The 24,043-nt window shown below is 35.7% G+C and overlaps 3 pseudogenes; all 3 read right to left on the minus strand.

Annotated features, from left to right (window-relative positions):
• On the minus strand, positions 1-2,700 carry LOC144548663 (G-type lectin S-receptor-like serine/threonine-protein kinase At2g19130 pseudogene; annotated as a pseudogene).
• An 11,042-nt stretch (positions 2,701-13,742) lies between these two features.
• LOC144548736 (G-type lectin S-receptor-like serine/threonine-protein kinase At2g19130 pseudogene) lies at positions 13,743-16,566 on the minus strand (annotated as a pseudogene).
• A 4,420-nt stretch (positions 16,567-20,986) lies between these two features.
• On the minus strand, positions 20,987-23,758 carry LOC144548548 (G-type lectin S-receptor-like serine/threonine-protein kinase At2g19130 pseudogene; annotated as a pseudogene).
• Positions 23,759-24,043: the final 285 nt, after the last annotated feature.

The raw sequence follows: 24,043 nt of genomic DNA on the forward strand, positions 1-24,043 counted from the left end.
TAAATAATCATCCTCAATATATATACATATAATGCAATAACTTAATTATCACAGTCCAACTCTAGAACTTGAATAAGATAAATTAGACGAATTCAGCCCGATTTTTAACTAGTGAACTAGATTCACTGGTAGTTGAGGTGTTGCTTCGGGTCTTTGAAGATGTACCAGAAGAAATATCCAAGAAGAAATTAATAAAATCAGGTCTCTCCCCCATAACTCTAAGTGACAGCGGCATCGGTGGCGTGTTAACCTCCAAAATGCCTTCTAAAATTTGCACTACTTGTCCCATTGTTGGCCGAGTGGTCTCGTCATCTTGTATGCACCAGCATGCCACCTTACATGCTATTTCGATCTGTTCAATTGGTGCATCTCCGTTCAAATTTTGATCCAAAAGTGTCAGAACATCGCCATCAATTAGTTTTCTAGCAGCAAAAGTGGGGAAGAAATCCGAACCTGATGAACCGCTATTCCATTGATCAGAGTTGTTTCTACGGCCAGATATTAGTTCCAAAAGCATCTTTCCATAGCTATAAACATCAGCTTTAGAAGTAATCGGTATGCCTGTTATCCACTCTGGTGCTAGGTAACCTATTGTGCCTCTCATGGTTGTCAAAACCCTACTAAAATCCCGACCTAAAAGCTTCGATAATCCAAAATCGGCAACTTTTGGTACCAAACTGTCATCCAAGAGAATGTTCTCGGGTTTAATGTCACAATGAATGATGCAATCTCGACATTTTTCATGTAGGTATGCTATCCCTCTAGCTGTACCAAGTGCAATTTGGTACCGAGTGCTCCAATTTAGTATCACATCTCTGCAATTAAATAATTGCACATCAAGAGAGCCCTTAGGCATGTACTCATAAACCAATAGCCTATGGGAGGCTTCAGAACAAAACCCGATGAGGCGAACTAAGTTAACATGCTGAATTTTACCGATCGTGCTGACCTCAGCCCTAAATTGCTTCTCGCCTTGGTGAAAACCATCTAACTTTTTAATAGCAATAGCAGTCGAATCAGGTAAATACCCCTTATAAACCGAACCGAATGCACCTCCACCCAATTTCTCAGAGAAGTTCTTACTAACAAATTGCAAATCACTGTACCGAAATGCAATTAAGGTACCTCTCAAATCCTTTAACAATCGAGCTCTCCTCTGATCTCTCTTTCTCTTCATTACAACCAGAACAACTATGATACAAAAAAGCACAACAGTTATGCCGCCTATAACTACACCAATAATTAAACCTGTGTGACTTCTACTAGCAGTAAATTCTGATGCAGCCAACCTGATATAAAGGGTACCAGCTGGATCACTTCCACTATATCCATCTTGGAGATTCAACAAACCACCATACCACAAATTGCACCCGCTCTGGTACGAATAAGCTGAGCAGGAACAATTTTTCAAACAAGCTGACTCGCACTCTTGTGCACTACTAACTTGTATACTTTGCAAATTGTCAGGGTATTTCATGTTATCCAAAACATAGAATTTATCTTGTTGTACCTTAGTCAGATTGCCGTTTTCGCATTGTAATTCTGTATTTCTTACACACCCACCACTATAATCCTCTAAACTGTAATTGGTCTTAGATTTTTGTGAAAACCCATGTAAACAATTACAATACGGCAATTCATTCCCATTGCATATACCGTAAGGCCCACAGAGCGCATCCACATCACAAATATGCGTCGGCTGAGCCCAGAACTGAATCCACTCTGTGCCTACCCAATTTAGTTGTTTGATTTGGCCATTATGATCCAATATCAGCCCAGATCTCGATAGCTGACCAGCATCATGTTTCATCGAGTAGATGAAGTAATTCTCCTCCTTGTTGCTCACATAAGTGAAATTGTATACGGAAGTATCCTCCTCGCGGATCATTTCCGGGATTAAAGTGAAACATTTCTGTGAATCACTCCAGGGACCACTGGTCCAGTATGGTTTAGTCTTGTTCCACTGTATGAAATATTGACCGGTACCATTTGGGTCTAAAAAAAACGAGTATATACCTTCAGCTGGATCAGCCAAACTCTTCCAAGAAATCAACCTTTGGCTAATACCAGTTGTTTTATTGAGACCCAATTTACCACCCGGTAACCACGTGTCGGTTGGGTTGTCGATGCTTTGCCACAATACATTAGATATATTCGACACATATCTCAACATGAGGTTTCCACTATCATTCAACACTGCTTCGGTTTTGTTCAACAGGTTTATACCAGTAACATTAGTGGACCATACTTCAGTTTTAGACCCGTTAAGCAAGACCAAGTTACCATCGGAACCAATGGTGAGTTGGGAAGTGGCGGGGTCGGTGAGCGGCGCATTTCGGTTGGCTATGAAGACAGATGTTTGCACGGAGATGGTATTGTACCAGATGGATATGTACCAGTAGGAGGAATTGGGAGGCTGGTAGAAACCAAGTGCAAACTTCTTTTGAGCAGAGATGAGTTTTTGGTTGGGGCCTGAGAGAGATGAGTTGGAGGTGATTGTGTCTGTTGAAGTAGACATGGATAGGAGAGAGAAGATGTAGAGAGAGAAAATAGACGAAAGCAAGGGACTTCTTCTCAAAGAAGCCATTAGTTGGGGAGGAAGAGAGAGAGAGAGAGAGAGGTGGGATGGTATTTGCTAATGGGTTGTGATATTGTTTCTTTTGGTGATTTGTTCAGGGTTTGTGTGTATTTGAAAGAAAAAGAAGTGGGATATGGATACATTACCCGCGAAGTTGTGGCGTCCACTGATCAGGTTTTCTAATTTTTTTTTTCCTGCTCATTAGAGTGAAAAAAATGACAGGACGGAGCCTGCTCCGTCACGGAATGGCACGGTTATGGTACGGAACAGTGCGACACGTGTATCGGTTACGTACCGTAATTCGTGTGTCCCCTTCTGAGATTATTTGCATGCCGTAAACATCTTTAGAAAATTTGACACGGCATGCGAAAGATTTAGTCACGTCACAGCACGGCACGTAGTCACGCGAGTCACGTGTAATTAGAACTATTAGATGTTGATCAAATGGTGAATCTTGAATAAACTCTTAAATGATCACATGTGAGTCACGTGATTCAAGTTTGATTACGACACGTTTAGACACAGCGTGATCATTCACGTGCAATGACAATCTCTTAACACTTTAGTCACAGCACTGTACGGCATATGAAAAATTAACTTAATCACGGTACGGCACGACACGAGACCAAAGTCACAACATGTTAGTTACAGCACGACACCTTTTTTCCACTCGACCAATAATTTGCAGTTATTGAGACTTTTCCGCAAAAGATTTAAACCGTTTGTTTCTGTCTTGACTAGCTGCTGGTTCGATCTGCAGTGGCAGAATGGCAAATCATTTCAGTTGAATCCTAAATTGAGGTGGTGATGATTGGATGACATATTGTAGTTGAATTATTTAATACGGCACTAATGGCATACACGGTCATTATGAGACAAGATTAGAAGTCAAAAGATTAGTCATTACACTACTACAGAAAACACGACTATACACGGTTCAAAAAGCTAATGACTTATGGTTCGCAAACGTGTTTGTGAGTGTTATGTAAGTGGGCAACATCTCTCACCTCTTTCACCCAATACTTCTGTTTCTCATCTTCTCATCTGTTATTTGTTTCTTGTCAGCATCTTTCAGAAAAATCTGAATTCGACTGAGTTCACAGCTCATTATCTCCACTTGCTCATCGTCGCTGTATAGGAGTAAAACCTCTTTAACTAAAACATCAGTGAGCTTGCTTAGTACAAAACATACAATACTCTCAGGTATCTCACTTGTGTATTCAACGTACGTAGTAGCTAAAATTGGTGATAAACAAAAAATATTTTTGTTTTTTTTGTTTTATTTATCACCAGTTTCAGCCAGAGTTGTTGTATCTAAAGTTCGAGAGTTTGATTTTTCCCTCACAACTTCACAGTTTCTACGAAAGTTTTCAAAAATATATATATATAGAGAAAGAGAGAGCGAGAGAGGAGGGTTCAAATGCCTCCATGTTTTTGTGCCTCCATCATGCCTCCATCTCTCTCCATCATTTTCATAATTCAAACAGTCGATCCGAACCACTCAACCTAACCTCCATACTAAAATATGTTTGGAGACCAAATTTTATATTTTTAGGAATTTTTTTACTATTTTTTTAGACAGGTACAAAAATATTGTTTTTAGATGGTTTAGATTTACTGATTTTGTACCTATCTAAAAAAATAGTAAAAAAATTCCTAAAAATATAAAATTTGGTCTCCAAACATATTTTAGTATGGAGGTTAGGTTGAGCGGTTCGGATCGACTGTTTGAACTATGAAAATAATGGAGAGAGATGGAGGCATGATGAAGGCACAAAAACATGGAGGCATTTGAACCCTCCTCATATATATATATATATTGGTGTATGAAAGGATAGAAGCAATTTAAATGCCTCAAGTGGTCGCTAGTTGATACGTCAATTCAAAGGCTAGTTACTTCAATAGATAGTGCTGGTTGATGCGGAATTCGTATCCTCTCCATGAACTCAAAAGATAATATTTTGAATTAATACATTTCAATTATTCAATCTGTTTTAAAATTCATGTGAACTAGATCTGTATTATTATTAAAACCCCCCCTATATTATAGATATATTGACTCCGTTTAAATCAGACATTTGATATTTATTAACGCAAAAGGGAAAAATATTTTCTTTTGAGTTAACGCAGAGAATACGCATTCTTTGGTGCGACAATTCATTATTAGATAGTGGTGGCTGATGTGTCAATTCATTAATAGATTCTCTTTTACGGTACATGGGAGGATACGGTTTCGAGCCGTTGACGCACTAAGGACGTGTGGGGTCCACTCTGAAGTGGAACATGACCATTGGACTGTTCGCGACTCGTTACTTCGTTAGGCTGAACTCGTCACTCTTCGACAGTAAAAAAAAAACAAGAGAAGAAACCTATTGTAAACTGAGCCGAAGAGACGAGAGTAGACCCCACTTAGAATTCTCAATACGTGTTATCTTGTGCCGTGTTGTGACCAAATCAGATTTATACGTGCCTTGATTGGTCGCATTTAACTATTTTTTTCTTCATAATTTAAGTTAGTTTATTCAAGATTCACCATTTGATTAAGATCTAACGATCTTTATTACACACAACTCGCGTGACCACGTGCCATACTAAATTTTCAAAAAAATGATCATAACATGTGAATAGTCACGACACGAGACAAGAAAATCACGGCACATAACCGGTACACATGTCATGTCATGACGTATTCGGTCACACTGACCTTTTTAGAACCCTAGCTAGTCCAAATATTGTGAAAAGGATCGATATGATTTTGGTAGTATCACAAGTAGGGCTATAAATGAGCTGAGTTTGAATAAATTACGTTTAATTCGTGCTCCGCTCATTAAATTAATGAGTGAGTCAACTCGAATTGGAATGATAATAATGAATTGTAAATATAACTCGAGTTAAGCTCATTACCAATTCGAATTGGCTCATAACTTATTTATAATATGATATGATTACCTATGCACCGTAAATTTAACATTACCAATTAACCAAGTGATAGTAAATGACTTAGAATTAATAGAGGACCAGGGATCTACTGTAACGACTTTGTGTGTAACTTGATTTTTTATTTTTTTTATTTGTTAGAACTTGGGCCGGGGAAGCTAGCTGCCAGGATAGTTATATTGAAATTATTAAAATGCGTTTACATCAAGTGGTATCGAAGTATACCACTGTCTGCCTACTACATCCATGTGCTCTTCTTAATTTACCCATAAATAATTACAAAATCAAAATTTATTCACGTGATTATACATAATGAGATTTGACATAAATGAGAGTTCACTTTTGAAAAAGTGAACCACAAGTACAGATATGCACATAATTGATTATGAGAATGTATTGAATTGAATGTTTAATTGTAGCGTGATGTTTTAGTGCTGGAGAATTCTATTTTTTTTTTAAAATATTTGATAATATTAAAGAATTTTCTTTTTTTTTATAAATTATCAATAATGCAATTAAATAAGTAGGTTAAATAATAACATAATATTTCTTATTAATTATTATTGTATTAAAATCAAAATTGTTTATAATTAAATAGGAAATATTTAATAAAATAGAACATGCATTGTATTCAACACATATTTTTGATATATTCAATATATTTTTTGTTTGAGTATGTTTTATTGATCTAACACCTTTTTTTTGTGATGAAGTTCATCAAGCTCCTTGGTGAACCTATGTATAAAACCCATCAAATCGGCTTTAAATGACGAATCCGAACCGTTGAAACCCGCATACTTTACGAGTGACGCGTCCACATATGCTACTACAAAAAAACAATTTGCTATCGGTTGAAATCGCGTTCCCCTATCAGTTTTTGAACCGTTGCATATCGCCCTGATAAAAAATGTGTACCCATACGCCATCGATATGAGCCGATGGCATTAAGCTTCAACACAATCGGTTAGAAATTAGGGACCAACGAAAATATTAGTTTTTCGACTGTTAAATGTGCCATTAAAATAGAAACACCATCGTCTCTGGGTGTTATTAGTCGTTAGCAAAAGTGTATTATACCATAGGATATGTTTGAGTTGGCGTACAGTGAGTTGCGAAGTAAAACACGTTTTTACTTCACGCAATATCTTAATTTTCAAAGTTCAAATAGCTGATCCAAACCGTTAGATATTTAATCTATAATAAAATATGCTTGGAAACTAAATTTTATATTTTTTTTAATTTTTTTACTATTTATCAAGTCACTATGAAAATCTGAAAATCCGGGTGAACAGTAAAAAATAGAAAAAAATTCTGGACCACTGGATCGGCGATTTTCAAAGTGGCTTAATAAATAGTAAAAAAAATTCTAAAAAATGTAAAATTTGGTCTCCAAGCACATTTCAATATGGAGATCATGTAGAGCGGTTCGGATTGACCTTTTGAACTTCAAAATCGCAAAATATATGCATGAAGTAAAATAGTCGTTTTATTTCGCAACTCACTGTAGCTCATCTCTCTCTCTATATATATAGAAAGAGATGAGATACAGTGAGTTGCAAAGTAAAGCCACTATTTTACTTTACGCTCATATTTTGCGATTTTGAAGTTCAAAACGTCGATCCGAACCGCTCAACATGATCTCCATATTAAAATGTGCTTGAAGACCAAATTTTACATTTTTTGGAATTTTTTTACTGTCTATTAAGCCACTTTAAAAATCGCCGATCTAGTGGTCTAGAAATTTTTACTGTCTTTTTACTGTTCATCCGGATTTTTAGATTTTCAAAGTGGCTTAATAGATAGTAAAAATATTTCAAAAAATGTAAAATTTGGTCTTCAAGCACATTTCAATATGGAGATCACATCTAATAGTTCGGATCGACGTTTTGAACTTTGAAAATGAAGATATTGCGTGAAGTAAAAATGCATTTTACTTCGCAACTCACCGTAGCCCATCTCTCTCTCTCTCTCTCTCTCTCTCTCTCTCTATATATATATATATATATATATATATATATATAGGAGATGGCCAAAATGAGCCATGGAGTAAAACTTTTCATATTGAAAATTCAAACAACCGATCCAAACTGCTCAACACGATCTCCATATTGAAATGTGCTTCGAGACCAAATTTTACATCTTTGTGCACATTATTTTCAACTTGGTTTTACAAAAACTCATTTTGAGGATTAATTTTCTCCAAAACTTTTAAATAGAATCTTTTAGAGGTTTTATTTTTTCTTCTCCCTCCCATATTTTACTTTATTTTTTCACTACCTAATGCATGTTTTCTATTGTAAATTAATGCTATACTGTACCGGTAAAAAACAAATATCCTTGGGCTAAAAAATTCCCAAATATTCCCACACATCCAAAGCTAAACAGGCCTTAATTAAGTTTCTGCGGCTGATTGCTTGTTTCTACGGCCCAAATTAAAACAAGTTTAACAAACAAATTGGGCCGCATTCTTACTCTACAACCTTTTGTACCTCTTTTTCGGCTGTTGCTTTCAATATGGTGACCTTGATTCCTTAGAATTATTTTAATTTCCAGAATATTTTACATGTTTTTCTCTTTAATTAGAAGAGCCTACAATTCGGTTTTCTAAGCATAATACTTTGGTACTATAGAGTGCAAGACTGGTACCCCTGTTTCCTCTAAGGATATGCTGTTTGAAAATTTGAACCATGGTACCAATCACCCACTACTACAGAATAAGTGATTGTACACGGACATAAATAGGAGAGCTACACGGATTTCCTACCGTGTGGAATGTGAGGGTTTAGAAATCCCTGAATATTTACACACGGATATTTACCCGTGTGCGATTATCGAGAGGTACACGGATTATTACATAAACAACCGTGTACAAACGCTTGCCAGCGTCGCTCTCAAAATAACCGAGCTACATGGATATTTACATAAACAACCGTGTATGATTACTCTTTCTACGCGGACATTTAGCTAAATGTCCGTGTACAATTACTCTTTCTACACGGATATTTAGCTAAATGTCCGTGTAGCTCTCTTATTTTTTTTTATATGTTTAAATACCTTTCTACACGGACATTTAGCTAAATGTCCGTGTAGCTCTCTTATTTTTTTTATATGTTTAAATACCTTTCTACACGGACATTTAGCTAAATGTCCGTGTACAATTACTCTTTCTACACGGATATTTAGCTAAATGTCCGTGTAGCTCTCTTATTTTTTTTTATATGTTTAAATACCTTTCTACACGGACATTTAGCTAAATGTCCGTGTACAATTACTCTTTCTACACGGATATTTAGCTAAATGTCCGTGTAGCTCTCTTATTTTTTTTTATATGTTTAAATACCTTTCTACACGGACTTTAGTTAAATGTCCGTGTAGAATTGTTTTTTTTTTCAATTTTTTTTTAATGTTTAAATACATTTCTACATAGACTTTAGTTAAATGTCCATGTAGAATTGTTCTTTTTTTTCCCATTTTTTTTGTGGCTAGCTTCCAATTTTGTTAGCCATTTAAAATTAGAATTCCAAAACAGAGAAACATTAAACAGAGGTCTTTTAAACTCATAATTCGAAAACTATACAACAGTATAAATAATTTATGTACACTAAATTATACAAAATTATACAAATCCATATTGAGCATTACAAAATTTAAATTGAAACTGCCTTGTCCACATACATCTGACATCGTCAATTTGCTCCTTGATGTAACACTTTTGCTTTGGTCCATACTACAATTATAATTTGGTATTAGTTAGTAACAAGAAAAGGTAGAAGATTACAATTCATGCAACATATATATATACAAAGCCTTTTGTACATGCAATCTCATGTGATAAAACATAACATATACTTCTCAGGATCCAATACAATGTTTGTACAAAAGTTATATCCTTACCACTTAGTAATCACATGATCAAGCTTTGGCCCAAAATTCGGTAAAGTTGGGCTCAAATTGCCAAAACTCTTGGTTATGATCTAGTTTGGACCGAAATTTCATACAAACTAAGGCGTATTAGATCCAACATACCAAAAAAGGAGCTCCCATGTGATCCATGACATGATGCCTCTTGGTTAAAGGTCTCCAACATATTGCATCTCCAATAAGAATCCATTGATCAACATATATGTGCATACATAATAGGGAATAAAAATTCTCCTTTAAAATTTTCATCCAAAATTATAAGAAAATGTTTATATATAAAATTAGTCGAATCTGTCTAGCTTTTATACGAACCATTGAAAATCAATTTCGTAAAAAAAAATTATTGCATCTTATATGAATTTACGATGGCTCTGATACCAAATGATAGTCTTAATAATTCATGACGTGTTTTGCAATTAAAAAAACACAAGCAATCCAGAATCTGTAAATTCAAAATAAAATAGCAAAGTAATTTAAATCTTACAGTTCTGAAGTGCAGACATCTTTAGGCTAAAGCGTTAGTACTGATCTTCAACGGTTTTTCTCAGATCTGATGATGGAGACCTTAGGCGTTTTCTTTACTTCTCACTTTCAAAAAATGGTCCACATTACACTAATAATTTACATTATCTTAACAAATCAAGCATGCATGCATTAATTAATAATTGACCTAAATAAGCAATAATAAGCTAGTAACAGAAAAGAGAAATATATATATATATATATATATATATATATATATATATATATATATATATAGAGTTGGGCTATTATACATTGCAATGTATTGGTCAATCTGTGCATTATAATCTGTACCGCACGATCCGATAAAAGATTTGCGCTGATCAAAGTCGCTGATCAGCGAAAATATTCAAAAAAATTCGCGTCCATTGACCTGTCAATGGAGGCCTCCAGTCCCTCTTTCTCTCATGGAACCCCCTCTCTCTCTGTCAGCTCAAATTCCCCTCCAGACACCTATACGAAAGGAAAAAACCTAAACCCTCTCTCGCACCACCACTAGCCCTCTCTCGACCCCCTCCGACTAAAAAATCTCCCTTCCGAAAGAAAAACCTCAAATCCCCGTTCTCCCATCGGACCCCTCTCCTCCTACGCCGCTAAACCGCAGTGACCCCTTTCCACCGCTCTCTCCTCTTTAGCACTGGGTTTCTCGGTCTCGTTGCACAGGGTTTCTGGACCTCGCAAATGGCGCTTTCAGGCTATAATTACTGGTTTGTTCAAATTACACATCGTTTTGTCAGATTTTGTTCAATTTAGTTTCAAAAAATTGAGTGATTGTTATTTGTTGTTATAAGCTTATGTGAAGTAATTAGTATAGTTATGTATACTAAATTTGGTTTCAGAAAGTTGTTGGCAGTAAATTTGCATACTTCTTGACTTGTTGTTATGTATAATCAATTCATCAACTTGATACTTATTACGAAAGGAATTTTGACATTCCAAGCTTACTTGCACCTGAAATGGTTACTAATATGTCAATCTTAATAATGGGCAAGATTCATTAATTAGCTCGTTGCAATGAAATCTATGATTTTAATTGTGCTTAGATGGAATTTAAAATCTTTCATTGTCTTCCTCAAATAGGTTATTGAAAGATATATTCATCATGGCGTTGAGTGTTGTTAACTTGGAGCCAAGATGAAGCACAACTCATCAAGCACATTTTGACAAGAGGAGCCTCAGTTTCAAGTACCAATCTGCATGGTATGGTCATAAATAGCAAGAAAGAAAGAACTGTTGAGATGGTTATGCAAATATAAATTGCATTGTCTTAGGATTGTACATATTTGTAATGCACAACAAGCTATAGCAAGGGAAAATTAATTATTTTTTTTGGTAAACAATGTTTGACATTTTTGCTTAGTGCAGTCGGCAATATAGTTTTTTTTTTCATCTTTACACAAAAGATGCAATATTTTTTTTTTCACATTTATGATGAAATGTTTAGTTGTTTGCTTAAGATTGTGATATTTGCTCATAATTGTTCTACTATGTATTTGCCTATGTTGTTTGCTGTTATACAATTAGAGCAGTGAGTTGTTTGCCTATGTTGTTTGCTGTTAAATTTTATGCTTTCATTAGCTGTGTTTAGCCTATGCTTTACATTTTAAGATATGAACTCTTATGCTTACATAAGTAAAAATAAAAAAATTAAAAGAAACCATGCCAAAACTGATTTCAACAAATCAGTTCTTTCATTAGCTGTCTGTACTTAGCCTGCGCTTACATAACTAGCAAAAAATTACAATTAAATGAAACTAAAAACCTAAAACTCTATTCAACTAGCTGTACTTAAGCGGTTAAGCCTATGCGATCCATTTCTAAGCCTTCCTATGTTTTTCACTTCTATGTTCTAACCAGCCAAAGCATGGTAAAACAACCCCAAATTAGTCTCTGACGGGTAAAACAACCCCATCTTATCTTCACAAATATTATACTTATTTTGATACAACTAAACAAAAAAAAATAAAAATAAACATAACCACAAAACATCCATCTTATATTCACAAGAAAATATCAGACTAAAATCTGAATTGCAACTACAGTGATTTTCTGCCCATGCTCATCCTCCTTGTGGCTGGCTATATCTTCATAACTCTACAAATCTGATGAACTTGTGCCAGAATTAATGTCTTCTCTTAGCTATTTCAAAAGAGTAACACAAATTAGAATTCATAGGTATGTTAGTCAGTACATGTCAAAATTACCAAATAGATATGCCAATCTGTCAAATATAAAATGCATTGCAGTATGTAAAAAATATATGTAAATACTTTTTAGAAACTGAGATTTTAAGTCTCTCTAATTTAACTAACAAATTTGATTAGAAAAATACACAATAGAATTGCGCAACAGATCCTGAATTTCTAGGATTTCATGCATTTCTCAACATAAATTCTTTCAACATACCCATATATGCCTCAATTACATTCCTGAGTTCAAATCAAAATCAAGGAGAAGGGAAAGTGTACCAGTATAAAAATCTGACAAATTTGTGACCCAGTGCAAAATCCAGAGACCCAGTAAAGAAAAGAGCGAGTGGAAAGGGATCAGCGATAGGGAAATCGGAGGCAAAGGGTTCGGAAGGGAAGTTGAGCGGCACGAGGAGAGGACGGACGGAGAGTGGAGCGGGGAGAGGTCCGAGGAGAGAGCGGCACGGGGAGAGGACGGACAAAGAGCGGTACGGTTAAAGGTAGGTGCAGTGAGGGGCCGACCGCCGGCGACAAGGGCGGCTTAGTTATTTTTTCCCTCCTCAGAGAGTCGTGCAGGGGAGGAGAAAGATGTTGGGACTGGATTTCTCCAGTTAATGGAAGCGAATTTTAACAAAAAAATGTCGCTGATCAGAAAATTAATCCGCACAAATCTGGAGCAAATCCGACGGTGAAAAATTACAATGCACCAACAGGTCAATACATTGCAATGTATCATAGCCCATCTCTATATATATATATATATATATATATATATACATGACTAAGCTTAGCAAGATAGAGAGGAGAAATACAAATTAACTTCAAAGATCTCAGATCCTAGCTCTTTGTGCACAGAAATCAGAATGACACTTCTGGAAGGAGAGAGAGAGAGAGAGTATTAATTGATCAAAACGGCGCTGCTAGAAGGAGGTCTTTTATATAACCAAAACCCTAAAATAACCTTTCTACACGGATTTTTTACTTAAAAATCCGTGTAGCTCTCTCAAGGCTTTCTATACTGTTATTTAAACAAAAAACCGTGTACAATTTTCACCTTTCTACACGGCTCTTTATTAAACGTCCGTGTTGCTCTCTCAAGTTTTCTACACTGCTATTTAAACAAACATCCGTGTACAATTCTTACCTTTCTACACGGTTCTTTAATAAATATCCGTGTAGCTCTCTTAAAGCTTTCTACACTGTTATTTAAATAATAATCCGTGTACAGTTCCTAATAAACGTCCGTGTAGCTCTCTCAAGGCTTTCTACACTGATTCTTTAATAAACATCCGTGTAGAGATCCCACAGATATTTCGGGCTTCCAAAAAATTACAATTTCTCCACGGTTTTTAGGTAAAATTATCAAATCCGTGTACAATGTGCAGTGTACAATGACCATTTTTGTAGTAGTGACCTGTACCTTTGGCAAATATATCTTGAGGAACATTACAAAGAGAAAGCACAAGTGGCTTCCAGAACACTTACCAAAACATAAGTTAGATTTGTGCATGGTATCAAGTTTCAGCTTATACCATGTAAAGAATTAGATAAGTAGCTTAAAAAGGGGGAAATTCAAGTAAGGTACGTAAGAGCAGATAAAATAATATTTTAGATTCGATAACGTAATTGGAATAATATTTATTATGAAAAAAATAGTTTTTTTTTTTTTTTTTTTTTTTGCAAATATTCAATTACATATTAACGTAATCCTCTCATGGACTCTACAATTTACATCGCTAATTGATATCTAAATAATCATCCTCAATATATATACATATAATGCAATAACTTAATTATCACAGCCCAACTCTAGAACTTAAATAAGCTAAATTAGACGAATTCAGCCCGAGTTTTTAACTAGTGAACTAGATTCACGGGTAGTTGAGGTGTTGCTTCGGGTCTTTGAAGATGTACCAAAAGAAATATCGGAGAAGAAATTGATATAATCAGGGCTCTCCCCCATAACTCTATGTGACATCGGCATCGGTGGCGTGTTAACCTCCAAAATACCTTCTAAAATTTGCACTACTTGTCCCATTGTTGGCCGAGCGGTCTCGTCATCTTGTAAGGCCCAGCATGCCACCTTGCATGCTCTTTCGATCTCTTCAATTGGTGCATCTCCATTCAAATTTTGATCCAACAGTGTCAGAACATCGCCATCAATTAGTTTTCTAGCAGCAAAAGTGGGGAAGAAATCCGAACCCGATGAACCGCTATTCCATTGATCAGAGTTGTTTCTATGGCCAGATATTAGCTCGAAAAGCATCTTGCCATAGCTATAAACATCAGCTTTAGGAGTAATCGGTACGCCTGTTATCCACTCTGGTGCTAGGTAACCTATGGTGCCTCTCATGGTTGTCAAAACCCTACTAAAATCCCGACCTAAAATCTTCGATAATCCGAAATCAGCAACTTTTGGTACCAAACTGTCATCCAAGAGGATGTTCTCGGGTTTAATGTCACAATGAATGATGCAATCCCGACAATTTTCATGTAGGTACGCTAACCCTCTTGCTGTACCAAGTGCAATTTGGTACCGAGTGCTCCAATTTAGTACCACATCTCTGCAATTAAATAATTGCACATCAAGAGAGCTCTTAGGCATGTACTCATAAACCAGTAGCCTATGAGAGGCTTCAGAACAAAACCCAATGAGGCGAACTAAATTAACATGTTGGATTGTACCGATCGTGCTGACCTCAGCCCTAAATTGCTTCTCGCCTTGGTGAAAACCATTTAACTTCTTAATAGCAATAGCAGTTGAATCAGGTAAATACCCCTTATAAACCGAACCGAATGCACCTCCACCCAATTTCTCAGAGAAGTTTTTACTAACATATTGCAAATCGTCGTACCGAAATGCAATCAAGGTACCTCTTAAATCCTTTAACAATCGAGCTCTCCTCTGATCTCTCTTTTTCTTCAATATAACCAGAACAACTATGATACAAAAAAGCACAACAATTATGCCACCTATAACTACGCCGATAATTAAACCTGTGTGACTTTTACTTGCTGTAAATTCTGATGCAGCCAACCTGAGATAAAGCGTACCAGCTGGATCACTTCCACTATATCCATCTTGGACATTCAACAAACCACCATACCACAAATTGCACCCGCTCTGGTACGAATAAGCTGAGCAGGAACAATTTTTCAAACAAGCTGCCTCACACTCTTGTGCACTATTAACTTGTATACTTTCCAAATTGTCAGGGTATTTCATGTTACCCAAAACATAGAATTTATCTTGTTGTACCTTAGTCAGATTGCCGCTTTCGCATTGTAATTCTGTATTTCTTACACACCCACCACTATATTCCTCTAAACTGTAATTGGTCTTAGACTTTTGTGAAAACCCATGTAAACAATTACAGTACGGCAATTCATTCCCACTGCATATACCGTAGGGCCCACAGAGCGCGTACACATCACAAATATGCGCCGGCTGAGCCCAGATCTGAATCCACGCTGTGCCTACCCAATGTAGTTGTTTGATTTGGCCATTATGATCTATTATAGCTCTCGTTATCAGACCGGCATCAGGTTTCATCGAGTAGGTGAAGTAATTCTCCTCCTTGTTGCTCACATAAGTGATATTGTACTTGTAATTCTCATCATTGCCGATCATTTCCGGGAGTAAAGTGAAACTTCTCTGTGAATCTCTCCAGGGACCACTGGCCCAGTATTGTTTAGACTTGTTCCACTGTATGAAATATTGACTACCATTTGGGTCTAATAAAAAAGAGTATATACCTTCAGCTGGATCAGCCAAACTTTTCGAAGAAATCAACCTTTGGCTAATACCAGTTGTTTTATTGAGAATTAATTTACCGCCCGGTAACCACGTGTCAGTTGGGTTGTCGATGCTTTGCCACAATACATTAGACGTATTCGACACATATCTCAACATGAGGTTTCCACTATCATTCAACACTGCTTCGGTTTTGTTTAACAGGTTTATACCAGTAACATTAGTGGACCATACTTCAGTTTTAGACCCGTTAAGCAAGACCAAGTTACCATCGGAACCAATGGTGAGCTGGGAAGTGGCTGGGTCGGTGAGCGGCGCATTTCGGTTGGCTATGAAGACAGATGTTTGCAGGGAGATGGTATTGTACCAGATGGATATGTACCAGTAGGAGGAATTGGGAGGCTGGTAGAAACCAAGTGCAAACTGCTTTTGAGCAGAGATGAGTTTTTGGTTGGTGCCTGAGAGAGATGAGTTGGAGGTGATTGTGTCTGTTGAAGTAGACATGGATAGGAGAGAGAAGAGGTAGAGAGAGAAAATAGAAGAAAGCAAGGGACTTCTTCTCAAAGAAGCCATTAATTGGGAGGAAGAGAGATAGAGAGAGCTGGGATGGTATTTGCTAATGGGTTGTGATAATTGTTTATTTTGGTGATTTGTTCAGAATTTGTGTGTATTTGAAAGAAAAAGAAGAGGGAATGATTTATCACGGGTGAAGATATTAACAGAGTAGTTTGGCTTCATGCAGCGCACCTTCCATATGTAGAGGTTTTTTTTTATCCTAGAGTCCGTGGGCTGCATGAAACGAAAACTAAGGTGTTAATGTATTTTTGCAGTTTTCTTGCTTAGATACAGTAGGAAACTGATACTCAGATCTGAACCGTTAGATTTGATCGAATGTGATACAGTGGTCTTGAGAATGGTCCAACTAAATATCTCCCGAGTAATGGTGCACCATCGATTGTAGCGGATATGGATACACTACCCGCGAAAATGATACGTCCACTGATGATCAGGTTTTCTAACTTTTTATTTATTATTATTTTTTTACATCCCGCTCATCTGCAGTTATTGAGACTTTTCCACAAAAGATTTAGACCGTTCGATAAAATTATTTAATACGGCACTAATATTATCAACATGTTTAATTCGTAACCAGTACTCTTAAGTCAAAAGACTACTGAAAACACGACTATAGACGGTCCGAAAAGCTAATGACATATGGTTAATTTCGCGACCGTGACTGCGAGTGTCATGTATGAAAAGATCAATACATGGTTCCTACAAGTGAATGGTGTCAGATATATATATAAATTAAAAAAAAAACGCTAAATATGGTGATTTCTACACAGTCACAGTAATCAAGGGGTCCCAAAATAAATGGTTTGTATATATATAAAAAAAAGAGTGAGTCTATGGTACTATGCATATATATTACGGGTTGTTACCGTGCTATGGCTCTATATTCGAGTTTTCAAATCCTAACGGTTGATCCGAACCGTTCATCTCATGCTCTCCATATTAATATGTGTTTGGAGACCAAATTTTACATTTTTTGAAAATTGTTTACTGTTTTTTTAGATATTTAGAAAATCACTTGATCTGAAAATTCTGGACCATCCAAAAACAGTGATTTTCAATAAATCTAAAAAAATAGTAAAAAAATTTCAAAAAATGTAAAATTTGGTCTCCAAACACATATTAATATGGACACAAGATGAACGGTTCGGATCGACCGTTAGAATTTGAAAACTCGAATATAAAGCCGTAGCATAGTAACAAATCGTAATATGCATAGTACCATAGACTTACTCTAAAAAAAATAATTTGTACATATTAAAAATAAATAAAATATTAGGGTTCAAATTTTGTATATATAAAGGATTTAAATTTTTTATAAATATTTATGATCTATGCCAAGTTCCAATACCTCATGTTTTAATTTCATACCTCATCATATGTCTCATATTTTATATTTTCGTTTTCAAGTCTAATTAAACTATCAATTCAAACTGCTCAACATGAAATATAACCATATTAAAATATGCTTGGAGACCAAATTTTATAATTTTTGAAATTTGTTTACTATTTTTTTAAATACATACAAAATCATTATTTTTGAACGGTCCGAAAACAACTATTTTGTACCTATCTTATTTTAAATTAGTAAACAAATTCAAAAATTATAAAATTTCATCCCTAGGTATATTTTAGTATGGATATGATGTTGCGCGGTTTGGATTGACGAATTGGACTTTCAAAACAAAAATATTATATATGAGGTATGATGGGGCATGAAAGACATGAGGTATTGGAACCCTCATGATCTATTGAAATATCAATAAAAATCAAACAAGCAAATCACTTCAATAAGTATTTCAACATCATATGCTTATAATTGTTTTTGTGTTTTAAAAGTTCAAATAGTCGATCCAAACCGTTCAACATGATATCGATATTAAAACGTGCTTGGAGACCAAATTTTACATTTTTTTGGATTTTTTAAACTATATTTTAAGGTAGGTAGATAATAATTATTTTTTATGGTTCAAAATTTTATAAATCAATGGATTTTCTACCTATCTTAAAAAATAGTAAAAAATTTCAAAAAATGTAAAATTTGATCTCCAAGCATGTTTTAATATAGATATCATATTGAACAGTTCGGATCAATTATTTGGACTTCGAAGAAGCAAAAATGACTTTATAGGAATGTGGTGTTGAAGTACTTATAGAAGTATATTAGCCGGTCTCATAAAAAAACTATATATATAAATGAACCAAAATTTTCTCTCGCCCCGATCCTCAAAATCTTTAGGACCGGCCCTGACAGTAATTATGTATAATAACTAGGATTATATACATAGTTTCTACAAGGGATCTGTGTATTATTTTGAAAACCTTACACGGTTTGTTTTTAAGAACCATGTATGATTTCTATTTTTTTTTAATATAATTTATAATCGGCTAGTATTCATATTTTCTAGCTATTATATTAACATACAATATTAAACATTCATATAATTCAATAAATATTCAACTTTCACAACATACACAAATTAATATTCATTTATTCAACATTCAACATACATATACACATACATGTCAAGAGGGTTTGTGTAAGAATATGTTTGATAAATTGTAAGGTGAACAAGCATTTAGGAGAAACGAGAAATCTCAAAAATATAGTTTGCTTGTTTACATTGTTAACTTCTGATTAGATCCAATCCAACTTTTTTTTTTTTTGTTACAAATCTGATTGCACTAACTACTAAGGTATGGTATATATAATTGAGGAAACAAATGCTCATTTTCAGAGACTCAGATCCTGAGACTAATTTTTGAGAAAAAAAAAACGCAGATCAATTCCTTGCCACCCATTCCTATTCCAAGGAGAGACTAACGACTTCAGTCAACTAATCCATCTAAAATCTCGGTGTTAAGTTACAAAACATCCAAATAAACTGTTGATATCTTGCCAAAAAGACAATCCTACTGAAATTTCACTTTGACAAGGTAACAAAGAAAATGAAATCATAGAAGAAAATTCATTAAGCCAGTTAATGCGACCTGTCTTTTTTTCGTAATTGTCTTTGTTTTGACTTTGAAACTTGGTGAGATAAGATGGGCACAACCATGGTTCTGAATCTCATTATCGAAATCAAAATCAGATACTTGACCGTGGAATCAGAATCGAAAGAATCGGCCAGAATCAAAAGAATTGGATCAGAAACTCGAATTTTTTTTTGCAGAAGTTTGTTTTGTAGCCAAAATATAGGAAAAAATTTGGTAAAAATAATAATTTGTAAGAAAATTATGTAAACAAAATATTATGCTGAAATAATCCACTAATTATATAATATAATATAAGCATTACAAATAGATAACACACCTTTTATGCAAGCTAGCTATTACTTATGCATAGAAAAACAAGATTAAATTAACAGCATAAATTTAGTGCAAGATTATCTTGACATGGTATGTGTTAATTTTTTTTTAATTCAAATTTGTTTGCAGAATTTGAATTTTTTTTTTGTGATTTCAAATCATAGATTAACATTTCAAGGAAAAATAAATAAAATAACCGAAGGACTCAGCCTGGCTCGAGCTTGACTCGGGCGACTCGGACTTGACTCGGACTAACTCGGCCTAGTCAAACACTGTTCAACTGAGTTTTAATGAAAAAATCGCATGGGAACAAGACTCGGGTGAAACTCGGATCGGACCCGACCAATACAAATATATTTAATTCGGATTTAATTCGCGAATCTTGTGACTATGGTAAGTTATCTCATTTTTTTTATTTTGAATCCAATCCGTTTGCTACATACTTGCACGATTCTTAAAGGATCCCCAAGGCCCTGTTAATAGGCCATGTTGCCTTTAAGAGAACTGATTTGGTTACAGCAGTGCGCAAGTGATTAATCAATTATTAAATGCCGGGAACACCTGTTTTTCTTGTAGTAGATTAAGGAAGGTAAATATATTTGTTGGGCAGAATACATCATGGAAAAAAAACAACAAATATCCTTCGGCTAAAAAATTGCCAAAATTATTCCCACTCATCCAAATCTAAACAGGCCTTAATTAAGTTTATGCGGCGGATTGCTTTTTTTTGCGGCCCAAAGTAAAACAAGTTTAACAAACAAATTGGGCCGAAGTCTTATTCTACAACCTTTTGTACCTCTTTTTGGGCTGTTGCTTTCAATATGGTGACCTTGATTCCTTAGAATTATTTTAATTTCCAGAATATTTTACATGTTTTTTTCTTTAATTAGAAGAGCCTAGAATTCGGTTTTCTAAGCATAATACTTTGGTACTATAGAGTGCAAGACTGGTACCCCTGTAATTTCCTCTAAGGACATGCTGTTTGAAACTTTGAACCATGGTACCAATCACCTGTACCTTTGGCAAATATATCTGGAGAAACATTACAAAGAGAAAGCACAAGTGGCTTCCTCAACACTTACCAAAACATAAGTTAGATTTGTGCATGGTATCAAGTTTCAGCTTATACCATGTAAAGAATTAGATAAGTAGCTTAAAAAGGGGGAAATTCAAGTAAGGTACGTAAGAGCAGATAAAATAATATTTTAGATTCGATAACGTAATTGGAATAATATTTATTATGAAAAGCATAGGTTTTTTCTTTTCTTTTTTTTTGCAAATATTCAATTACATATTAACGTAATCCTCTCAAGGACTCTACAATTTACATCCCTAATTGATATCTAAATAATCAACCTCAATATATATACATATAATGCAATAACTTAATTATCACAGCCCAACTCTAGAACTTGAATAAGATAAATTAGATGAATTCAGCCAGAGTTTTTAACTAGTGATCTAGATTCGCTGGTAGTTGAGATGTTGCTTTGGGTCATCAAAGATGTACCAGAAGAAATATCCGAGAAGAAATTGATATAATCAAGGCTCTCCCCCAAAACTGACATCGGCATCGGTGGCGTATTAAACTCCAAAATGCCTTCTAAAATTTGCACTACTTGTCCCATTGTTGGCCGAGCAGTCTCATCATCTTGTATGCACCAGCATGCCACCTTACATGCTCTTTCAATCTCTTCAATCGGTGCATCTCCGTTCAATTTTTTATCCAAAAGTGTCTGAACGTCGCCCTCAATTAGTTTTCTAGCAGCAAAAGTTGGGAAGAAATCTGAATCTGATGAACTGCTATTCAATTGGTCAGAGTTGTTTCTATGGCCAGATATTAGCTCAAAAAGCATCTTTCCGTAGCTATAAACATCAGCTTTAGGAGTAATCGGTATGCCTGTTATCCACTCCGGTGCTATGTAACCTATGGTGCCTCTCATGGTCGTCATAATCCTACTAAAATCCCGACCTAAAAGCTTCGATAAACCGAAATCAGCAACTTTTGGTAACAAACTGTCATCCAAGAGGATGTTCTCGGGTTTAATGTCACAATGAATGATGCAATCCCGACATTTTTCATGTAGGTACGCTAACCCTCTTGCTGTACCAAGTGCAATTTGGTACCGAGTGCTCCAATTTAGTATCACATCTCTGCAATTAAATAATCGCACATCAAGAGAGCTCTTAGGCATGTACTCATAAACCAATAGCCTATGGGAGGCTTCAGAACAAAACCCGATGAGGCGAACTAAGTTAACATGCTGAATTGCACCGATCGTGCTGACCTCAGCCCTAAATTGCTTCTCGCCTTGGTGAAAACCATCTAACTTCTTAATAGCAATAGCAGTTGAATCAGGTAAATACCCCTTATAAACCGAACCGAATGCACCTCCACCCAATTTCTCAGAGAAGTTCTTACTAACAAATTGCAAATCATCGTACCGAAATGCAATTAAGGTACCTCTCAAATCCTTTAACAATCGAACTCTCCTCTGATCTCTCTTTCTCTTCATTACAACCAGAACAACTATGATGCAAAAAAGCACAACAGTTATGCCGCCTATAACTACACCAATAATTAAACCTGTGTGACTTTTACTAGCAGTAAATTCTGATGCAGCCAACCTGATATAAAGCATACCAGCTGGATGACTTCCACTATATCCATCTTGGAGATTCAACAAACCACCATACCACAAATTGCACCCGCTCTGGTACGAATAAGCTGAGCAGGAACAATTTTTCAAGCAAGCCGACTCACACTCTTGTGCACTATTAACTTGTATACTTTGGAAATTGTCAGGGTATTTCATGTTATCCAAAACATAGAATTTATCTTGTTGTACCTTAGTCAGATTGCCGTTTTCGCATTGTAATTCTGTATTTCTTACACACCCACCACTATAATCCTCTAAACTGTAATTGGTCTTAGATTTTGGTGAAAACCCATGTAAACAATTACAATACGGCAATTCATTCCCATTGCATCTACCGTAGGGCCCACAGAGTGCGTACACATTACAAATATATGCCGGCTGTGCCCAGAACTGAATCCACTTTGTGCCTACCCAATGTAGTTGTATGACTTGGCCATTATGATCCATTATAGCTCTCGTTATCATACCGGCAACAGGTTTCATGGTGTAGATGAAGTAATTTTCCTCCTTGTTGCTCACATAAGTGAAATTGTATATGTGAGTTTCCGCCCTGCCAATCATTTCCGGGACTAAAGTGAAAATTCCCTGTGAATCACTCCAGGGACCACTGGTCCAGTATTGTTTAGTTTTGTTCCACTGTATGAATAATTGACTGGTACCATTTGGGTCTAATAAACAAGAGTATATACCTTCAGCTGGATCAGCCAAACTCTTCCAAGAAATCAACCTTTGGCTAATACCAGTTGTTTTATTGAGACCCAATGTACCGCCTGATAGCCACGTGTCAGTTGGGTTGTCGATGCTTTGCCACAATACATTAGATGTGTTCGACACATACCTTAACATGAGGTTTCCACTATCATTCAACACTGCTTCAGTTTTGTTTAACGGGTTTATACCAGTAACATGAGTGGACCATACTTCAGTGTTAGACCCATTAAGCAAGACCAAGTTACCATCGGAACCAATGGTGAGTTGGGAAGTGGCGGGGTCAGTGAGCGGTGCATTTCGGTTGGCTATGAAGACAGATGTTTGCAGGGAGATGTTATTGTACCAGATGGATATGTACCAGTAGGAGGAACTAGGAGGCTGGTAGAAACCAAGTGCAAACTGCTTTTGAGCAGAGATGAGTTTTTGGTTGGTGCCTGAGAGAGATGAGTTGGAGGTGATTGTGTCTGTTGAAGTAGACATGGATAGGATTGAGAAGAGGTAGAGAGAGAAAATAGAAGAAAGCAAGGGACATCTTCTCAAGGAAGCCATTAATTGGCAGGAAGAGAGAAAGAGAGGGAGAGAGAGGTGGGATGGTATTTGCTAATGAGTTGTGATAATTGTTTCTTTTGGTGGGCTGGTATTTGCTAATGGGTTGTGATAATTGTTTCTTTTAATAAAATGGTATTTGCTAGATTCTGCCTACGGGCTTTGAAACAAAAATAAATAAATAAATTTTGCTAGATTCTGTGGGCTGCATGAAGCTGAAACTAATCTGTTAACCATATAAGACGGAGTTGATGTGAACTGAGTTAGCGTTTTTTGCTTGTTTTCTTGCTTAGATATAGTAGGAAACTGATACTCAGATCTGAACCGTTAGATTTGATTGAAT

The sequence above is a fragment of the Carex rostrata genome, chromosome 33 (genome assembly GCF_964058835.1).
Source record: "Carex rostrata chromosome 33, lpCarRost1.2, whole genome shotgun sequence".
NCBI lineage: Eukaryota > Viridiplantae > Streptophyta > Magnoliopsida > Poales > Cyperaceae > Carex > Carex rostrata.